At 36.1% G+C, this 17,941-nt stretch overlaps 1 protein-coding gene and 1 pseudogene across 9 annotated transcripts in view; one reads left to right on the plus strand and one right to left on the minus strand.

Moving 5' to 3' along the window:
- ADK (adenosine kinase) overlaps positions 1–17,941 on the plus strand; it is a 491,846-nt gene that overhangs the window by 186,061 nt on the left and 287,844 nt on the right. The window lies entirely within an intron of this gene.
- On the minus strand, positions 11,470–12,974 carry LOC111183539 (proteolipid protein 2 pseudogene; annotated as a pseudogene).

Raw genomic sequence — 17,941 nt, forward strand, 5'->3', positions numbered from 1 at the left:
CTATCACTCTAGGTTACCGAAGAAGCAAATACTGCACAACAAATACCAGTTCAGTGTAGCTACACTAACTGAATGTATGCTAGGTGCTGTGAACTGAGATCTAAAATTAGGGCCAAGAATAAGAGTAAGAATTCAGTCATCATCAAAGTATTCATAAACCATTTTTTTTTACGATTTTTAAAATTTTTTGATGTGGACCATTTTTAAAGTTGTTACTGAATTTGTTACAATATTGCTTCTGTTTTATGTTTTGGTTTATTGGGTGCAAGGCATGTGGGATCCTAGCTCCCAGACCAGGGATTAAACCTGCACCCCCCTGCATTGGAAGGCAAACTCTTAACTGTTGGACCGCCAGGGAAGTCCCCATAAACCATTTAATTCTATATGTTTTTCGATAGCATATGCCACCTGTAATACGTGTTTTTTGTTACAGGTATTTTGAAAAATAGTTCAGTTCTTCTGTAAAGACAAGAATAATAACAAGGTAGATGAAATTCATAGATAGTAACCTGGTAGGTTTTAAGACTGAGGCAAAACTCATAGGATATTTTAAGTATAGATAGTAAATAAACAAGTAGCTTGGGAAACAGGCAAAGTTGATACAATTTGTTAAATATAAATAGCAAGTAAGTTTGTAACCTGTAAGACTGCTAAAGACAGAATAAAGAAAACCTGTGTTGTAACAAACAAGAGTATTACTGATACATAGAAAGAGATGGAAAGACCATATTATGATCATATACCACTAGGCTCACTTCTCCAAAGATCACTCATTAGTGAAACTTACTATCTTCTCATTCTAACCCCCACATGCATATAACCCAGGAAAGGCAAATACAGCCATGGCTGTTCAGGCTCTTTTCCAAAGTGTTCCTGATTTTTAATATCTCCGAGGGACTCCTGCCTGTAGGCCCCCTTGCTCAAACTGTGGCCCTGTTCTCATAATGATACCATCATCATCAGGGAAGGCAGATGAGGTGAAAAGCAGATGTTTGAACATTCAGGCAGTGTGGTCCTTATACTTGTTTGCACCCTGTGTGTTAACTTACTTCAGCTCTCTCCCTTGCTTCTTGTGTGTTTTAAATGGATACATCTGTGTTAAGCATCTTAATTTGGTTGGTAGGCCCTTTCTGTTCTGTGTCCTCTGGGATAGTTTGCTTATGTATGTATTGATACTTGGAGTCTACCAGGGCTTTAAGATAATTTCCCCACATCACACCAGGTTTAGATCGATTTTTCCTTGTTCGGTAGTTTAACAACAATAACTCTCATGGTAGCTATGGAAAAATATGCTGAAACATTGAAAGAGAATGTTACTTGGCAAAAATCATCACCTCTATGAAAGAAGAACTGGAAGCCATAGGAAGGGTAAAGGTTAACATTGACAGTGTAGAGCTCATTCTGTCAGATCTTACCAACAATCCATACTTTGATATATCAAGTGATGTGACAAATCATGTCAACAAGAAAATGTTCCCATTAGCTCTTAGATAATTTAATTTGTTAAAACATGTTTTTGAAGATTTTAATGAAACCACAGGCAACATAAAGCAGTATTGTTGATATCATTTCCAAATATAATTTCTAGACTTTTCTCATCTACATATTTGACAGACAGTACAAATTTAAATTTTGACAAATTCTGTTCAGTGTAAACTTATTAATGAAAATATTTTATCTTCTAAATATCCTGCACACCTTGTATACAACACTGCTAAAAAAAAAAAGGGATGTGATTTGCTTACCTATGATATTGATGCTTTCATAGTGAACATTTTTGGTCACTTTTCAGTTTTTTAAAAATGTACAGATGCACTTAATGTGATTTTCGACTTAAAAAAAATGGAAGGAGATAGCCTCCGTGGACATGTGCCTAAAAGATGGCTATAATTGTTGCTGGACCTAGAAAATATGTCCTGCAGTATAATATTTTTAGAATGTGAGACAAGAAGAATGTCCTTATCTAATGTGGCAATACATTGAAGATGAGAATGCAGAGAAAGATTACAGTAAAACAAAAATTTATATGCCATTTCTCCAAAAGTGTTTGATGATATTTGAAGAGGCCATAAGGAGGCTAGGAAAAACTCATACAACAAACAAATGATTCATTTTTGTGTAATATGACTGCTTTATATCTCAAGAGGGGGAAAAGTTTACTATAGAAGGGCAGCCAACTTAAATAGGGCTTTCTCAATGTCTTTACTAAAACTGTAAGTTACTTGGACTCCAACTTTGATAACAGAAATCGCAGTCACCATTGTGGTTTGGAGTATTTTGAAATAATGTTCATTTTAGGCATGGATAGTATATGTAATGAATCTGTAAATGCAAAGGACATGATTGAATAAGCAGTTGGAATACCAAAACAAGAATTTAGATAGATTCAAGGTAGATGAATATTTTGTAGAGCTAGAAACTAATTCTTGTATATCTAAATGCCTGCTATTGCTAGTAAATAAAATCCTAAGTATTCCATGCTCAAATACTTTTGTTGAAAGAATGTTTAGCTTGATGTCATCATGTTGGACTGACACCAAGAATGTGGAGATAACAGCAGAGCCATAAGTCAAAGTGAAATTTACTTTTAACTATATTCAGTTTTACCACACATTAAAGAAGGTATCCTATGGTTTTAATCAGTTCAAAGAAGTATTATTGGAAAGGAAACACACAGAGTTAAAATATTCTTTTATTTCATGGGACAAAAAGGAACACGTCATTGTTATTTTTTTCTAAATTTTGGTAACATCTGTTTAATCCAACTGTACTTACTCTTCTTTTTAAAAATCTTATATTTATGTACATTAAGAACATACAATATGGCCTATAGAAATTGAAATACGTAAAAAGAGTTTTAAAAAGTTAAAATAAGTTGCTATATTTATTTAAACAAAAGAAATGATAAGTTTTCCCTTACATATACTGTTTAGTTAGTCCTTCTTTTAATTATTACTAATTGCCACTTGTTAATTATTCATATTGTTTCATTTAAATAATAGCACTTATGTAACAGAAAAGGAAATAATACAGAATAGTATGTAATTTCAGTTAAGTACTGAAATAATAACCATGGACTGGGTGGCTTAAACAAGAGAAATTAATTTTCTCACAGATCAAGGAAGCTTAGAAGTCTAAGATCAAGGTGTTGGCTACTATGGTTTCTTCAGGGTCCTTTCTTCTCTTGCTGCTTCTTCAAATATTTGTTCTTTTGTGCATACACTTCGTGTCTCTGTGTATGTTCCTATTAATTCTTATAAAGACACCAGTTAGATTGGATTAGGGCCTAACGTAAATGCCTCATTTTTACTTAATGACTCCTTTAAAGCCCCAATCTCCAAATATAGTTGCATTCTGAAATCTTGGAGGTTAGGGCTTCAACATATGAGTTTTGGGAGGACACAGTTAGTCCATGACAAGTACTCATTTGTTTATATTTTTTAATTTTTGATAGTATACCATTTTGATTCCCATCTTATTTACTTTTTTGTATGTGTTTTAGTTATTTTCTTGGTTAATTTGGGGATTACAATTAACATTCTAAACTTATAACAACCTAGTTTGAATAGTACCAACTGAGTTTCAGTGGCATAAACACTGTGCCCCTTTATATCTCCATCCTCCCCCTTTATATTGTTGTTGTTCCTGATTATATCTTTATACATTGTGTGCTCATTAACACAGATTTATAATTATTGTATAGTTCATTTTACCTTTTAAATCCTCTAGGAATAAAAGAGGAGTTGCAGACCAAAAGTGTGGTAATACTGGCTTTTTTTTTTTTGCCTTAGAATTCTTCATTAATTTTCTTCTTCAGGCACTACTTGGCCATTTTAAAGGCACATCAAGTTTCTTTTTAACGTCTTTATTGGAGTATAATTGCTTTACAATGGTGTGTTAGTTTCTGCTTTATAACAAAGTGAATCAGTTATACATACACATATGTCCCCATATCTCTTCCCTCTTGTGTCTCCCTCCCTCCCACCCTCCCTATCCCACCCCTCTAGGTGGTCACAAAGCACCGAGCTGATCTCCCTGTGCCATGCAGCTGCTTCCCACTAGCTAGCTATTTTACGTTTGGTAGTGTATATATGTCCATGCCACTCTCTCACTTTGTCACAGCTTACCCTTCCCCCTCCCCATATCCTCAAGTCCATTCTCCAGTAGGTCTGTGTCTTTATTCCCGTTTTGCCCCTAGGTTCTTCATGACCTTTTTTATTTTTAGATTCCATATATATGTGTTAGCATACAGTATTTGTTTTTCTCTTTCTGACTTACTTCACTCTGTTCAGCCACTATGGAGAACAGTGTGGAGGTTCCTTAAAAAACTAAAAATAGAACTACCATACGACCCAGCAATCCCACTACTGGGCATATACCCTGAGAAAACCATAATTCGAAAAGAGTCATGTACCAAAATGTTCATTGCAGCTCTGTTTACAATAGCCAGGACATGGAAGCAACCTAAGTGTCCATCAACAGATGAATGGGTAAAGAAGATGTGGCATATATATACAATACTGGCTTTTATATTTTCCTATGTAGTTACCTTCATCACTGTTCTTTATTTTTTGTTATGTTTTTAGGTTACTGTCTAGTGTCCTTTCATTTCAGTCTGTAGGATTCCTTTTAGCATTCCTTGTAGGGCAGGTCTGCTATTAACAACTTCCTTAAGCTTTTGTGTTTATCTGGGAATGTCTTAATTTTTCCTTTATTCTTATTTATTTATGTATTGGCTGTGCTGCGCAGCTTGTGGGATCTCAGGCCCCCAACCAGGGATTGAACCTGGGCCACAGCAGTGAAAGCCTGGAATGCTAACCACTAGGCCACCAGGGAACTCCTTATCCTTTACTCTTAAAGGATAGTTTTGCCAGATGTAGAATTCTTGGTTGATGGTTCTTTTATTACTTGAAATATGTCATAGCATTGCCTTCTGGCTTCCATGGTTTCTGATGAGAAATCAGCTTGCTTATTTATTCATTTATTTGTTTGTTTGTTTGTTTGTTTATGGCTGCATTGGGTCTTTGTTGCTGCACACGGGCTTTCTCTAGTTGCAGCAAGCGGGGGCTTCTCACTGCGGTGGCTTCTCATTGCGGAGCACGGGCTCTAGGCACATGGGCTTCAGTAATTGTGGCACATGGGCTTCAGTAGTTGTGGCGCACAGGCTTAGTTGCTCCGTGGCACGTGGGATCTTCCTGGACCAGGGCTCGAACCCATGTCCCCTGCATTGGCTGGCGAATTCTTAACCACTGCACCACCAGGGAAGCCCGAGAAATATTATTAATATTATCGAATACCCCTTACTCTTGACAAATTGCTTCTCTCAGCTTTTAAGATTCTTTCTCTTTCTTTTGATAATTTAGTCAAGTCTTGGTGTGAATCTCTTTGGGTTTATTCTCCTTGGAGTTCATTGAGCTTCTTGGATGTATAGGTTCATATATTTCATCTATTTGGGAATTTTTTGGCCATATGTCTTCAAATATTTTTTTCTGCTCCTTTCTCTCTTCTGCAATTCCTCCAGTACATATGTTGGTGTACTTGATCGGGTTTTGTTTGTTTATTTTTGTTTTAATGCTTCTTTGGAAAGAGTTTGGAGCTGCATACCCCATCAAGTTGCTCCATAATTATCATTATTTATGTATTTTTTGGTCTGTTATATTTGTTCCTGTGTTGGGATTCTAAAAAGTTGGTCACTCTGTTTTAAGGCCAGTGACCTATTGTTTTCTATTCTTATGCTGGGCTATTGGTTTTCATAAACCTTACCTACTTAACTTATTTGTATTAGCTCTTTGCAATCTTTATTTTATACTGTTGTATACACTCTCAACCTTTAGAGCCTCATAACAGCCTGTGAGATAGGAAAAAAGATGTGATCTCATTTTAATGAAAAGGATTCTGGTTAAATAAGATAGATAAAAATGCCATGGTTGGTAACTAAGCAGATCAGAATTAGAACCCAGGTCTTCTAACTAGAAACTTCTGATTGCTCTCCTTACTGGAGATTTCTCTCTCTTCCTTAGTGGACTTCAGTTTTGACTTGTCCATATATGTTAGATTTGAGTAGCGTTTCACATACTCTCTCCACTTTTTACAGTCTGCTTCAATTTGGGAAGAATTGGAGGTTGTCAGAGAGAATCAAGTAGCCATCATTTTTAATACAGTTCAAATTAAACCAACTCTTTCCTTCATGCTTCTGAGGGACAGCAGTTTTTTTGGTGTTTGGATATCTTTTTGCTCCATTGCAGTATATGCTTTTTTCTGACTCGTATTTTTCAGAAGCCTCATGACCTGCTACCTGTGGTATTCCTATATTGTTTTAAGTTATATAAGTTCACTATTAAGTTTCCTGCAAATTGATTTACTGATCTTTGTAATGTTCTATACCTGTTAAAAATTAGTCATTTTTGCATATGTTCTGGGCAGCTAATCAAATATTTTAAGTGCCTTCTCAGTCTTTGTTACCTGAAGTATAAGTAGATCGTCGTTGGAATCAATTATTTCTTCTTCCTCTCATCCCCCAAAGTGTTGAGGCTATATGGATTTTTATGATTTGCTATTCAATAATAAAAAGTAATCATTTTCTTATTACTTTAATAACTGCCATTTTTTCCTAAATAAAGTATATTTTTCTCATTTAAAGCAAAGATCTTAGGGATAAAATAGTATTCATTCTTTGCTATAATTGAAATCATTTATTAAAAACTACTAAATGTGTATATGTTCCTTGCCAAATAGCCCTCTCTCCTCCATTTTTCTTCAGGAAGTAAAATATGTTCCTAATTACAAATTTTCTTCCTTAATCATTTATATAAATCCATCAGTAATAGATTTGATTGTTTTCTTCACATAAGTATTAAACGTTTCTCTTGGTCGCTTGAATTCTTATATCCTTACTTCTAATTCCTCACTGGTTCTCTCATTATTGACTTTTCAATCTTTCTTTTTGTCACCTCTCTCACAGTTAGATAAGCCTCTTTGTTTAACTTCTAGTGAAATTTTAAGCAAGCTTTTGTTTTGTTTTTAATGGAATTTTGAGAAAACTGTCTTGTGCCAGTATTTTTATGTTTTATACAGGATAGCTGCTGGGGTGTGTGGAGGGGGGAGAGGTGCTTTAATTGTTTTTTTCCTACAAGCATCATGTAATGAACCAGTTTTCAGAATTGTGTTTTAAAGTTTTCCCAAACTCATTGTATATTGAATACCTAAAAACATTTTTTATAAAGTTTATACAATTATGTTTGAATGAATAGAAACATGTTCAACGCAGAATTGTAAAGTTGATATTTTAAGAACCATGTAGCATTTCCAATTAAGTCATAGTATTTAGAAATTAAAATTGAGAGCCTCATGTTTTCTTTTGTAGACCTTTTTTTTAAAATAAAACAGTTAATCTATGTGGCTTTCCTGTATGAATAAATATTATTCTGATTATCTCTTTTTATGACCTATTTCACCTGAAAAAACTATATAGAGATTAAAAGGCATTTTAGTAGATATATCTTGGAATCTGGGAACAGTGCAGACTGCTTAGATCTAAAGAGAAGAAACGACATTGGAGTGATCAAAGAGAATTCTCCCTTCTAATGCCTTACACCTGGAGCAGTTGCAGAACTGTCAATAGCACAACTACATTTATAAATATCAGAGCAGGATGTGGCAGACGGTGGGTGATACAACACAGAGTCTTGTCAAACCTTTATGTCACTAAAAAGGAGGTTCCTTTTAGTGCCAATTTTAAGATTAATGAATAATTTTAAGTAACTTAGGTCTTACAAAGTAAAATTGACTATTAAAATTGTGAATTTCTCCTTGCAATTGAAAAATTTAAGTATGAATTAACACCTCCCTTCTTTGGTAATCTTTTTCTTTGTTGAATAAGACTGAGAGATTTTAGTAGCTAAACTAAGGTGAAGAAAGTAGTGTTTTGTTTTCCTGAAGGATATTTTTAATGTGTTTGTGACATCCTTCTATGTTAAATCAGATTCTTTAATGTAAAGCAAAACCTATATTTTCTCTCTTCCTTTCTATCTCCCCCTCCTCTTTTCTCTTTCCGTCGTCTTTTCTTTCTGCTTTTTGTCCTTTAAGCCTTATTTTATGCCTTGTGTTAAGGGATTCTTTTGCCACTGTTAGTAAAACATGCTTTTAGTTTTGTCTCAGTAGTTAAGGTGTGCTCTGAGGTTGTTTAGTATAAATCGACACCTACACATCATAAACTATCCACTTTATGAAAGAAAGCATACCTTTTACACTTATGAACCTTAATGGGGTACATTGTCTTGCAGTATGACATTAAACATGGGTATAGTTTGAGATTGTGTCTCTCCTGCCTAAGAGCAAAGCAACAAGTGCTTCAGTAAGGAAAACCACAAGTTGCAGGATCTTCTTTCATTCAGGGGATAAAATTCTTGCCTTGATTCCATTCCTTTTCATTCTATTTTGTAATTAGGTTTCAGGAACTTTTAAAAATAAATGTCTTGTTAATTAATATATTTATTTGAACTGAAAAATAAAGTCAGATCTTTTCTGGGAGAGAAAAATGTCTCATTTGTTTGGTTGGTTGGGCAATGAATATGGTGTTTGCCATTTAAATAGTGGTACTGTCAACTGCCATGTTTTTAAAGACAAGCTTTTCTAGAGTATTTCTGTTTTCTTTGGTACTTTTGGCAACAAGATACTTGAGAGAAAATAAAAAACAAAATAGTCTAAATTTTAGCTTAGCACAGCGTAGTGGCTTAGGGAATGTGCTGTGCAATAAGCAAAGCTGGGCAAGTACAAACTTGGGCAAGTCACCTAACCTTTTTTTAAAATATAATATGTTTTATTTATTATTTATATTTTATTTATTTATTTGTTTTTTAAAATTTATTTTTGGCTACGTTGGGTCTACGTTGCTAAGCTCAGGCTTTCTCTAGTTGCGACGAGCCAGGGCTACTCTTCGTTGTGGTGTGCTTCTCATTGCAGTGGCTTCTCCTGTTGCAGAGCACAGGCTCTAGGCACACAGGCTTCAGTAGTTGCAGCATGTGGGCTCAGTAGTTGCGGCATGTGGGCTCAGTAGTTGCGGCACGTGGGCCCTAGAGCGTGCGGGCTTCGGTAGTTGTGGTGCATGTGCTCAGTAGTTGTGGCACACAGCCTCAGTAGTTGTGGCGCACGGGTTAGTTGCTCTGCGACATGTGGGATCTTCCTGGACCAGGGGTCAAACCCCTGTCCCCTGAATTGGCAGGCGGATTCTTAACCACTGCACAACCAGGGAAGTCCCAAATCACCTAACCTTTTCAAGTTTCAGTTTCCTCTTCTGTAAAATGGGAATAATGATAGTACTTTTATAGGCTAACATTCTTAAAAGGGAAAATGGGACTCTCAGATATGCAATGAACACGTCAACAATTTTATTTAACTCTAATTAGTGTACAGGTAAGATGTTGCAATTTATTTAAAGGGGAATTCAAAGACTGGAGGTATGTGTGGTCCATGAAATCAATCTACAAATATTACAAAACTGACTTTGGTGGGGTGGTGGATTTCATTTGTGTCTCTACAGGGCAGATTTTATTTTCTGATCTTTTTTATAGGCAATAATTATTGCTATAAGTAATACACAATTTACAAACTCATGAAATAGCTCAAAGGTATATACTTCATGATAGGGAAGAATAATTCTAATCCTTGTATTTTCACAGGTTTTATTAAGAATAGTTGTTGAGTTGGTAACAATTGTTTTCCCTTTTTAGCCTATTGCTATAATTTATTATTTTAATATTTTTCCTTTTATTAGTTTTGTATTCATTAAAATATAAGCATCATGAGGGCAGGCACTTTGTTTTGTTCCCTGCTGTGTGTCCTCAACATCTCCAGTAATCTCTGTGACTTGGAAGACTTTCAGTGAACATATTTTGAGTGATTGAAGTGATTAATAGATACAACCCTATATGAGAAAGTTGTATTTTTCTTTACTGCTCGATTCTCTGGTTTGTATTAATTTTATTTAGTTTTTTGACAGGGCAAAAGCATAATTTCTGTACAAGCATAGGTATTTATTTTAATCTAATTATTGAATTTTTTCTTTTAATGTCATGCGTTGGTATATTTTGACAGCGATATAAACAAAGTTTATAATGAAGAGTATTACCATTGGAGGCAAAGATCTGGATTCTAGACCTGGTTCTTCTCTGAGTGGCCGTCAACTCTTTGAGCAGTAGTTTCTTCACAAGTAAAATGAGATGATAAAACACTATAACCTTGTAGTTTATTAAGAGAATTAAACGTGATAATACACATAAATTACCTAGGAAGGTTCATGGCACATAGTAAATGATCAGAAAAGCTTAGCTGTGCTGTTAAACTATTATTTTAGTTGGGTTTGATTTTTGGTGTGTTATTTCATGGAGTTGTAAAAGTTTATATTTATTCTGTAAAAGCAGTCATTTCAATAGTGTCCTAAAAATCTGTGCTTACATATACAGTTAGTTATATAACTATCTCTGATTTGAAGGACTCACACGTGTAATGTAATACAATGGTGATTTGTCACATAAATAATAGATATGATAAAGTAAAATGTGGGACCCTAATGAATACCCTTTTATAAGTTGGTATTCAAGATGTTTACATTCTTTTTAATACATGCTCTCATAAGATATTCACCATACTGAATAAAATAACATTGTGATTGTTACTTGGAACAATGAACAATTTAGCTAACTTCTGAAGCTTAAATCAGAGGTTTGAATTTTGCTTAACAATACATTTTGAGCTATATAAATAAGGAATTTTAAAGCATTTGATAATCATTTAAGGTTCCCATTAAGCCCTGAATTTAGTCAATAATATCCAAGACAAAGCATATAGGAAAATCATGTTTTTTTTTAAATTTTAAGTTGAGTATTATTGCAAAATGTTCTTGATTCCACTGGAAGAAATTCAAATTATGTAAAAGAAAATGTTTCAGACAGTTTTTATTGTAGCAGTACTTTATGAATAGGCTCTTGAATATAGCAGCTTATTGATAAAAATTTTGAATTTGTAAATGAATCAGGCATCTGTCTTAAATCTTATGAAATTGCTCTTCATTATTCATAGATATAGTCTGCATATTGTAGTTCACTATCAACTTCTGCAATCTATAATAATGAATTGTCAAGTTGAGAATCTGTGATATTACTTTCCAGGGTCTACTAATTTGCCTGCTAGTCATCTTTAACTGTAAGAAAGTGAGCCAAAAGCTGGCTTCCTAGGTACTATCCTGTTACTCTATCCTGTACATTGCTGCTTATAGGTGACCAAATACTGAGAACCCCCATTCCCCACTTCTTGTCTTTTGTTTTCCCCCTCAGAGGCATTGTTGCCATCCATTAAGAGCCAGTAACTTCCTATTTTCTAAGTTTATTTCTGTACCAGTCAATATTCTTATTCCACCTTTGGCATTTTCAGGAGCATGTATTCACATTGATTTATAAAGTTATTTAAATATACACCTGTTTAATATTTTTATTATTAGGAAATGAAAGGCCTGATCTTCTGTCAATGAAATTTGAAATAAGTGCAAGGTAAATAGGATGAGGTATATTTTCTCTTTTTGAAATTAAACTATGTGTATGTTTGGCCCTAAAGATATATATGTATGCATGTATACACAGAGTTTGTGAGGTAAAATGAAGAATTGACCTAAGGAACCTTATCTCATTCTACTGTCCTACCTGGATCCGTCCCATGTAAAGCGTTTAGAATCCAGTATGCAGTGATACAATGCTTGGCCTCATTTTCATAGACCTTACTTGGTAGTAATTGTGGTCCATCCCATCATGACAGCTATAATTTCCTTCTTTCAAAAAGTCTCTACGTGGAAATTAACGGCTATGCAGTGAGCTTTTCAAATAAGGGAGAAGAAGATTGGATGGATGGGTGGAAGTTAGCTGACCATTGAGAAGCTCTGTTCTTGGTAGGCGTAGCAGGTTGATTGCATGTGGTGTCTAGTTAAATTGAAGAACTTTGCTGTTTACTGTTTGTGTATTTAGAAGTGATTTAACAACATGTAACAGAAAACTGAAAATTTTGAGGATTTAAAAATTTGAGATCTGGCAGAATAAGAAACTTAGAGAGGTTTGATTTTTTTCCCCCTAATAATCTGCTTATTATTTATTTATTCCTCCACAGAGCCCCCTTCCCCCACCCCCACTCCCCCACCCCCACACACACGGACACTGAGGTTGTTTGGAATGGGTTACAACCTGGGGCCTGGAGTCTTGAAATCTGAGGCACCCTCTTCCGTCATTCTGTGGCTTAGGTGGGGGTATTGTCCAGGCAGAACTGGTGTCTCCGTTTGGATACTGCAGAAGGAAGGGGAACCTAGGCACACCCATAAAGGTGGCCATACCCAGAGGAGTTGATTGGCAGGCTGGAAGACAAATTTTCTCGATAAAGGCACTTTTACCTCAGTTGTGGGCTGGGAGGAATTATTTCGATGGCGGTGTTATTTGCAGGTTGCTGAGAGAAATGAAGGGAGTTCACCTACATTGGGCCATCTGCAGGGTCAGTAGGGGCTGCTGTATGTCTTTGCTGCCGCAAGGGGAAGGTAATGTAGGCATCATAGCCAAAGAGTAATGTAGGGATTAGGCCCAGTACCCCTGCAACGATTTTGGAGTGGTTTCCTCTCTCACCAAGCACAACAATGGAGGTGATCAGGTAGAGGATGACCGCTACGAGGGTTCGGAAGAAATCACTCCAAGGCCAGTTGATGATCTGTATCTTGGTGTGCAGGTCACACATGTAGATGACAAAGAGAGCAGCAAAGATCATCTCTGTCACCGACAAGGAGGAGTATCCTGATGTCGAGGCACCGAAGCAGATCAGAATCACCAGGCACAATATAATTTCAGCAAACAGGAGAATTCCCTGTCGGGGGCGTGAGAAGTTGGAGCAGGCGGCCCAGCAGCCGGGGCCGAGAGGCGCTCGGAATCCACCATGGCGTGGACCGGAGTCCTGAGAGGCACGGAGGATCTGCTCGCTTGTGCGTTTGAGGACGGTGCACACCCAGACATCTTGCCCGCTGTCTGACCGGGAAGGGGGCCCTTGGGCGAAGGGAGAGGTTTGATTTTATGAAAGCAATACCAGTTATAGTCCTTTATGAAGATAGCATACAATTTATGCAAATATAATAATTAAAAAATATGTTTCATTAGATAGATCAGATTACTTTCAGTTATGTTCAGAATAGTAATTATTCATATTTATGGACCACTAGGGATTTGTGCTTTATGTAACAGTTGTCACCTTCTCTCTCTCTTTTTTTTAAAATAAATTTATTTTTGGCTGCGTTGGGTCTTTGTTGCTTTGCACAGGCTTTCTCTAGTTGTGGCGCGCAGGTTTCTCATTGCGGTGGCTTTTCGTTGCGGAGCATGGGCTCTAGGCGCACGGGCTTCAGTAGTTGTGGCACATGGGCTGAGTACTTGTGGCTTGGGGGTTCTAGAGCGCAGCCTCAGTAGTTGTGGCGCACGGGCTTAGTTGCTCCACAGCATGTGGGATCTTCCCTGATCAGGGCTCGAACCTGTGTCCTCTGCATTAGCAGGCGGATGCTTAACCACTGCGCCACCAGGGAATTCCCGTCACCTTCTCTTGTATTAAAAATTGAATGAAATGTTCATCAGGTAGACTAATACAACTCACATAGGAAAGTAATATTTGAACCATGTGATTTATCTAAAAATACTGGGGAACTAAAAAGTAATACCTCTGTGAAGCATTCATATAAATGTGTCATTTGTCTGAAATAGTGAAAGTCTAAGTATATAGAGCAGTACTTTAAATTATTTAGAGTAGGTCATTTTCCCTTCCCCAAACTTATAGATTTAATCCTACCCTGAGGAAAATTATACTAAATGGGAAAGATTGTAGTCAGTAATAACGTAGTCAGTGTTGCATTTTTTTTAAAGCAGGGACTATCAATTCTTAACCATCTCCTTTAGGCCCCTGTGGAATGAAGGTTAATTTTATAGCAGCAGTGACTACAAGTAATGTACATTGCTGGGGACATGTACAAAGCTGACTTGATAGGGCTTGTACTTTTGGAGTGACTGTATAGTAGGTGGAAGTAGCAGGCTCAGCCTTTGGGCTCTTCTATGTGTAATCAAACCTTTCATGTAGGAAGTTGTGGCAGGTTGATACTTCCCCCTCATACCCCCTTATTTGTAGGGTTTCTTAACATTTTTTAAATGGTTTTAATTGTTAAACTTAGAACACATTTTAGAAAATTGAAATGTAAAGAAAGAAAAAATGACAGTAACCTCTTTTTTATTTTCCAGTTGTATGTGAGTCAGTGTGTGTTTACATAGTTCTACAATTAGAGAACTTGAGGGAGAAAACAGTTTCCTTTGTTTTTTTTAAGTAAATTCAGTTTGTGTCATGTAGTTGTACAGAGCCACCAAACCACAATCTTAGGGAAAATAATGTAAAAAGATTGTTCCAAATGAAGGAAAATGGGCAAAGAACAGTATATTTCTTGAATGTGGTGCTTAGTTCTGGGAACCATATATTTAGAATACATGACAAACTTCTCGTTGTAGATGACGTTGGGCAAGTTTTCCTATAGCTTCCTGTGCCTCCGTTTGCTCATTTGTACACTGTAAAATGCACACTGTACACTTGGGATTGTGAGGGTGAAATGTAAAATAAAAAATGGAAGCGTATGTACTACTAGGTAAGGTGCTGGCACATGAACTCGTTATCACAGATGTTATTAAACTTCAGTATCATCATCATCATTAAAGATTATGTGATTTAATTTCTCAGTGTTTTCACAACATATTTATATGAATAGGTGGTACACATTGATATATTGCACTGTTGAGAGCCATTTTCAAAATAGTCCTTTAGTTATACATTTATTAAATTGCTGCTCTGCCTACTGTGACTTCTCAGAAGTATAGTGTTATGGGTGGGATGTTACATAGAAATGTAGGGATTGAAGTAAGTGTTGTCATTTCATAAAAGTTAAATCTCCCAGTACTCTCTGTCATCCTTTTGGTTAATGATAAAAGTTTGTTGGGAATTCCCTGGTGGTCCAGTCATTAGGACTCCGTGCTTTCACTGCTGAGGTCCTGGGTTCAATGCCTGGTTGGGGAACTAAGATCCCACAAAGCCGTGTGATGCAGCCAAAAAAAAAAAAGTTTGTCTTCCACAGAATTAAATGCATCTTTTAATTTAATTTTCTAATGTTACTCTATTTGTATTTACCAAAATGCAATATGCATGTTTTGGTTTTTAAAGTATCTCTCTCAAGTTCTTTGACATTCTTTCATTTAAAAGGTAGAGCCTAATTTCCCTGTTGTTGAATATGCCCAGACTTAGTAACTTGCTTCTAACAAATAGAATGTGTTAGAGTTGTGTGTGGCATTGATGATGTGCATTGATGTGTGGCATTGATGATGGGCTGTTTCTGAGGCTAGGTATTGTTGCTTCCACATTGTTTTCTTTTGGATGCCCATAATAAGAAAGTCAACTGCTGTGTCATGAGGACACTCAGTCATCCTACGGAGAGGCCCTCATGACAAAGAACTAAAGTTTTTTACCACCAACGAGCACCAACATGCTAGCCATGTGCAGGAGCCAGCCCCAGTCACCATAACCTAATGAGATACCCTGAGACACAACTCCTTTGCTAAAACACTCCCAAATTCCTGACCCATAAAAAAAGCTATATAATGTTATGTTTCTTATTTTAACTCACTGTGTTTGGCAGCAACAAATAACTAAGAGGCACAAAGTCCAAAATTTTAAAAGGTCAAGAGTATGTAGGGAAAAGTAGATTTTCCTCCTGTGCCCATACTCTGCTCACCCAGTTCACATAGTTAGATGTGATTCCTGTAACAGGTTTCTTGTGTTCTTCCAGAAATATTTTATTTCTTTACAGCTATGTGCGTATCTATTAATGTGTATTTTCTGCATATGTTATACTGTATACACAGTTTTGTATTTTCATTTTTTTTTCTTAATAGTATATTTTGGAGATTGTTCCATACCAGTGTGAAATAGATATGGCTGATTCTTTTTAATGGCTATAATGGTCCATTCTATGATAGTATTATAATTTTTTTTAATAAATAAATTTATTTATTTATTTTTGGCTGCATTGGGTCTTCGTTGCTGTGCGCGGGTTTTCTCTAGTTGTGGTGAGCAAGGGCTACCCTTTTTTGCGGTGCGCAGGCTTCACATTGTGGTGGCTTCTCTTGTTGTGGAGCATGGGCTCTAGGTGCGTGGGCTTCAGTAGTTGTGGCATGCGGGCTCAGTAGTTGTGGCTCACAGGCTCTAGAGCGCAGGCTCAGTAGTTGTGGCACACGGGCTTAGTTGCTCCACGGCATGTGGGATTTTCCCGGACCAGAGCTTGAATCCATGCCGCCTGCATTGGCAGGCGGATTCTTAACCACTGCACCACCAGGGAAGTCCCAGTATTATAATTCGTTTAATGAATCTCTTACTGTTTAACATTTAGATGGCTTACAAAGATACTTTAGGAGTACCTTAATATGCATGTTATTTTCCATCTGTATATCTTTTTTTTTTCCTATGTGGGAGTCACATAGAAAGTTACATCTGAATAGGTTTTTTTTTTGTTTTTTTTTAATATTTATTTATTTGGCTGCTCCAGGTCTTAGTTGTGGCATGCAGGATCTTTAGTTGCAGCATGCAAACTGTTAGTTGCAGCATGTGGGATCTAGTTCCCTGACGAGGGATTGAACCTGGGCCCCCTGCATTAGGAGCATGGAGTCTTAGCCACTGGACCACCAGGGAAGTCCCTTCCATCTGTGTATGTTTATAATTTAGTCCTAGAAATAAGAATTGCTGGCTGAAAGAGCATAAGCATGGTAGATTTTTGTACAAATTGTCAAATTTGTCCACATAAACATTTTACCAATTTTTATTTCTATCAGAACTGAATGCATATATTTGTTTTAATACATCCTTACCAATTCAGAATATAATCAGGGTCTTCTTTATCAATATGCTGTGTAAAAAGTAAGATCTCATTGAAAGTTTACATTTACATTTCTCTGGATGACATGAATTACTTGGATGGAGTGAACTATTTTCTGAGAGAAATAAATTACCAAAATTCATTCTAAAAAGAGAAGAATCTGTGTGGTGTAATGCTCATATAAGAAATAGAGCAGATTATCAAAGAGCCTCCTCTCCACAAGAGTAAAAATCCTAGGTGACTTCACTTGGCAAATATACCAGACTTGTGAACATCAGATTATTCTAAGATAATTAAACCATTGAGCAGCATAGGAGAAAAAAAACCCTTCTAGATTCTTTTCTTTCAAGCTGGTCTCCCATTGATACTATAACCCAACAAGGATAGCAGAAAGAAAAATAAGCAAGCATAAAACTAAAAGTATAGATTAATACTGTTTTTGACTGTTGTGAAAAAAAGCCTAAATACAATATTTGGAAATAAATTTAGTACCACATTAATAATTGTCAGTGACCAAGTTGAAAAGTTAATTCTGGGAATGCAAGGATGGTTCAGTGTTACAAAATCTGTAATTTGTTCTCATAGCAATAAAACAAAAGAGAAATAGGATCTTCTATGGAGATGCTAAAACAACTTCCATTAAAGAAAATAGATATATGTTTTCTTAATAGAATCTGTCTCTCTCAACTCCAATGCCAGTATCATATTTTATAGATAAAATAGGGAAATAAAATTAACACTACCTTTGTTGAGTCTGTTGTGGAAAACCCCAATAGAATGAAGTGAATACTGTTGTAAACAAAGAATTAATAAATTAGGTGGATTTAAAATTTAGGTGCTTAAATTCATAGATGGGATAAACAACTATAAACCTCATTTACAGTAGCAAACAAAAAGGTAAATACCTTTTGGACAGGCATTGTTTTTATTCTGGTTTTCTGCAATCTCTCCCCCACCACCCCCCTTTCATATTTCCTG

Source organism: Delphinapterus leucas, chromosome 16, assembly GCF_059928025.1.
Source record: "Delphinapterus leucas isolate spDelLeu-1000000601 "Yukka" chromosome 16, BTC_Dleu_Yukka2, whole genome shotgun sequence".
NCBI lineage: Eukaryota > Metazoa > Chordata > Mammalia > Artiodactyla > Monodontidae > Delphinapterus > Delphinapterus leucas.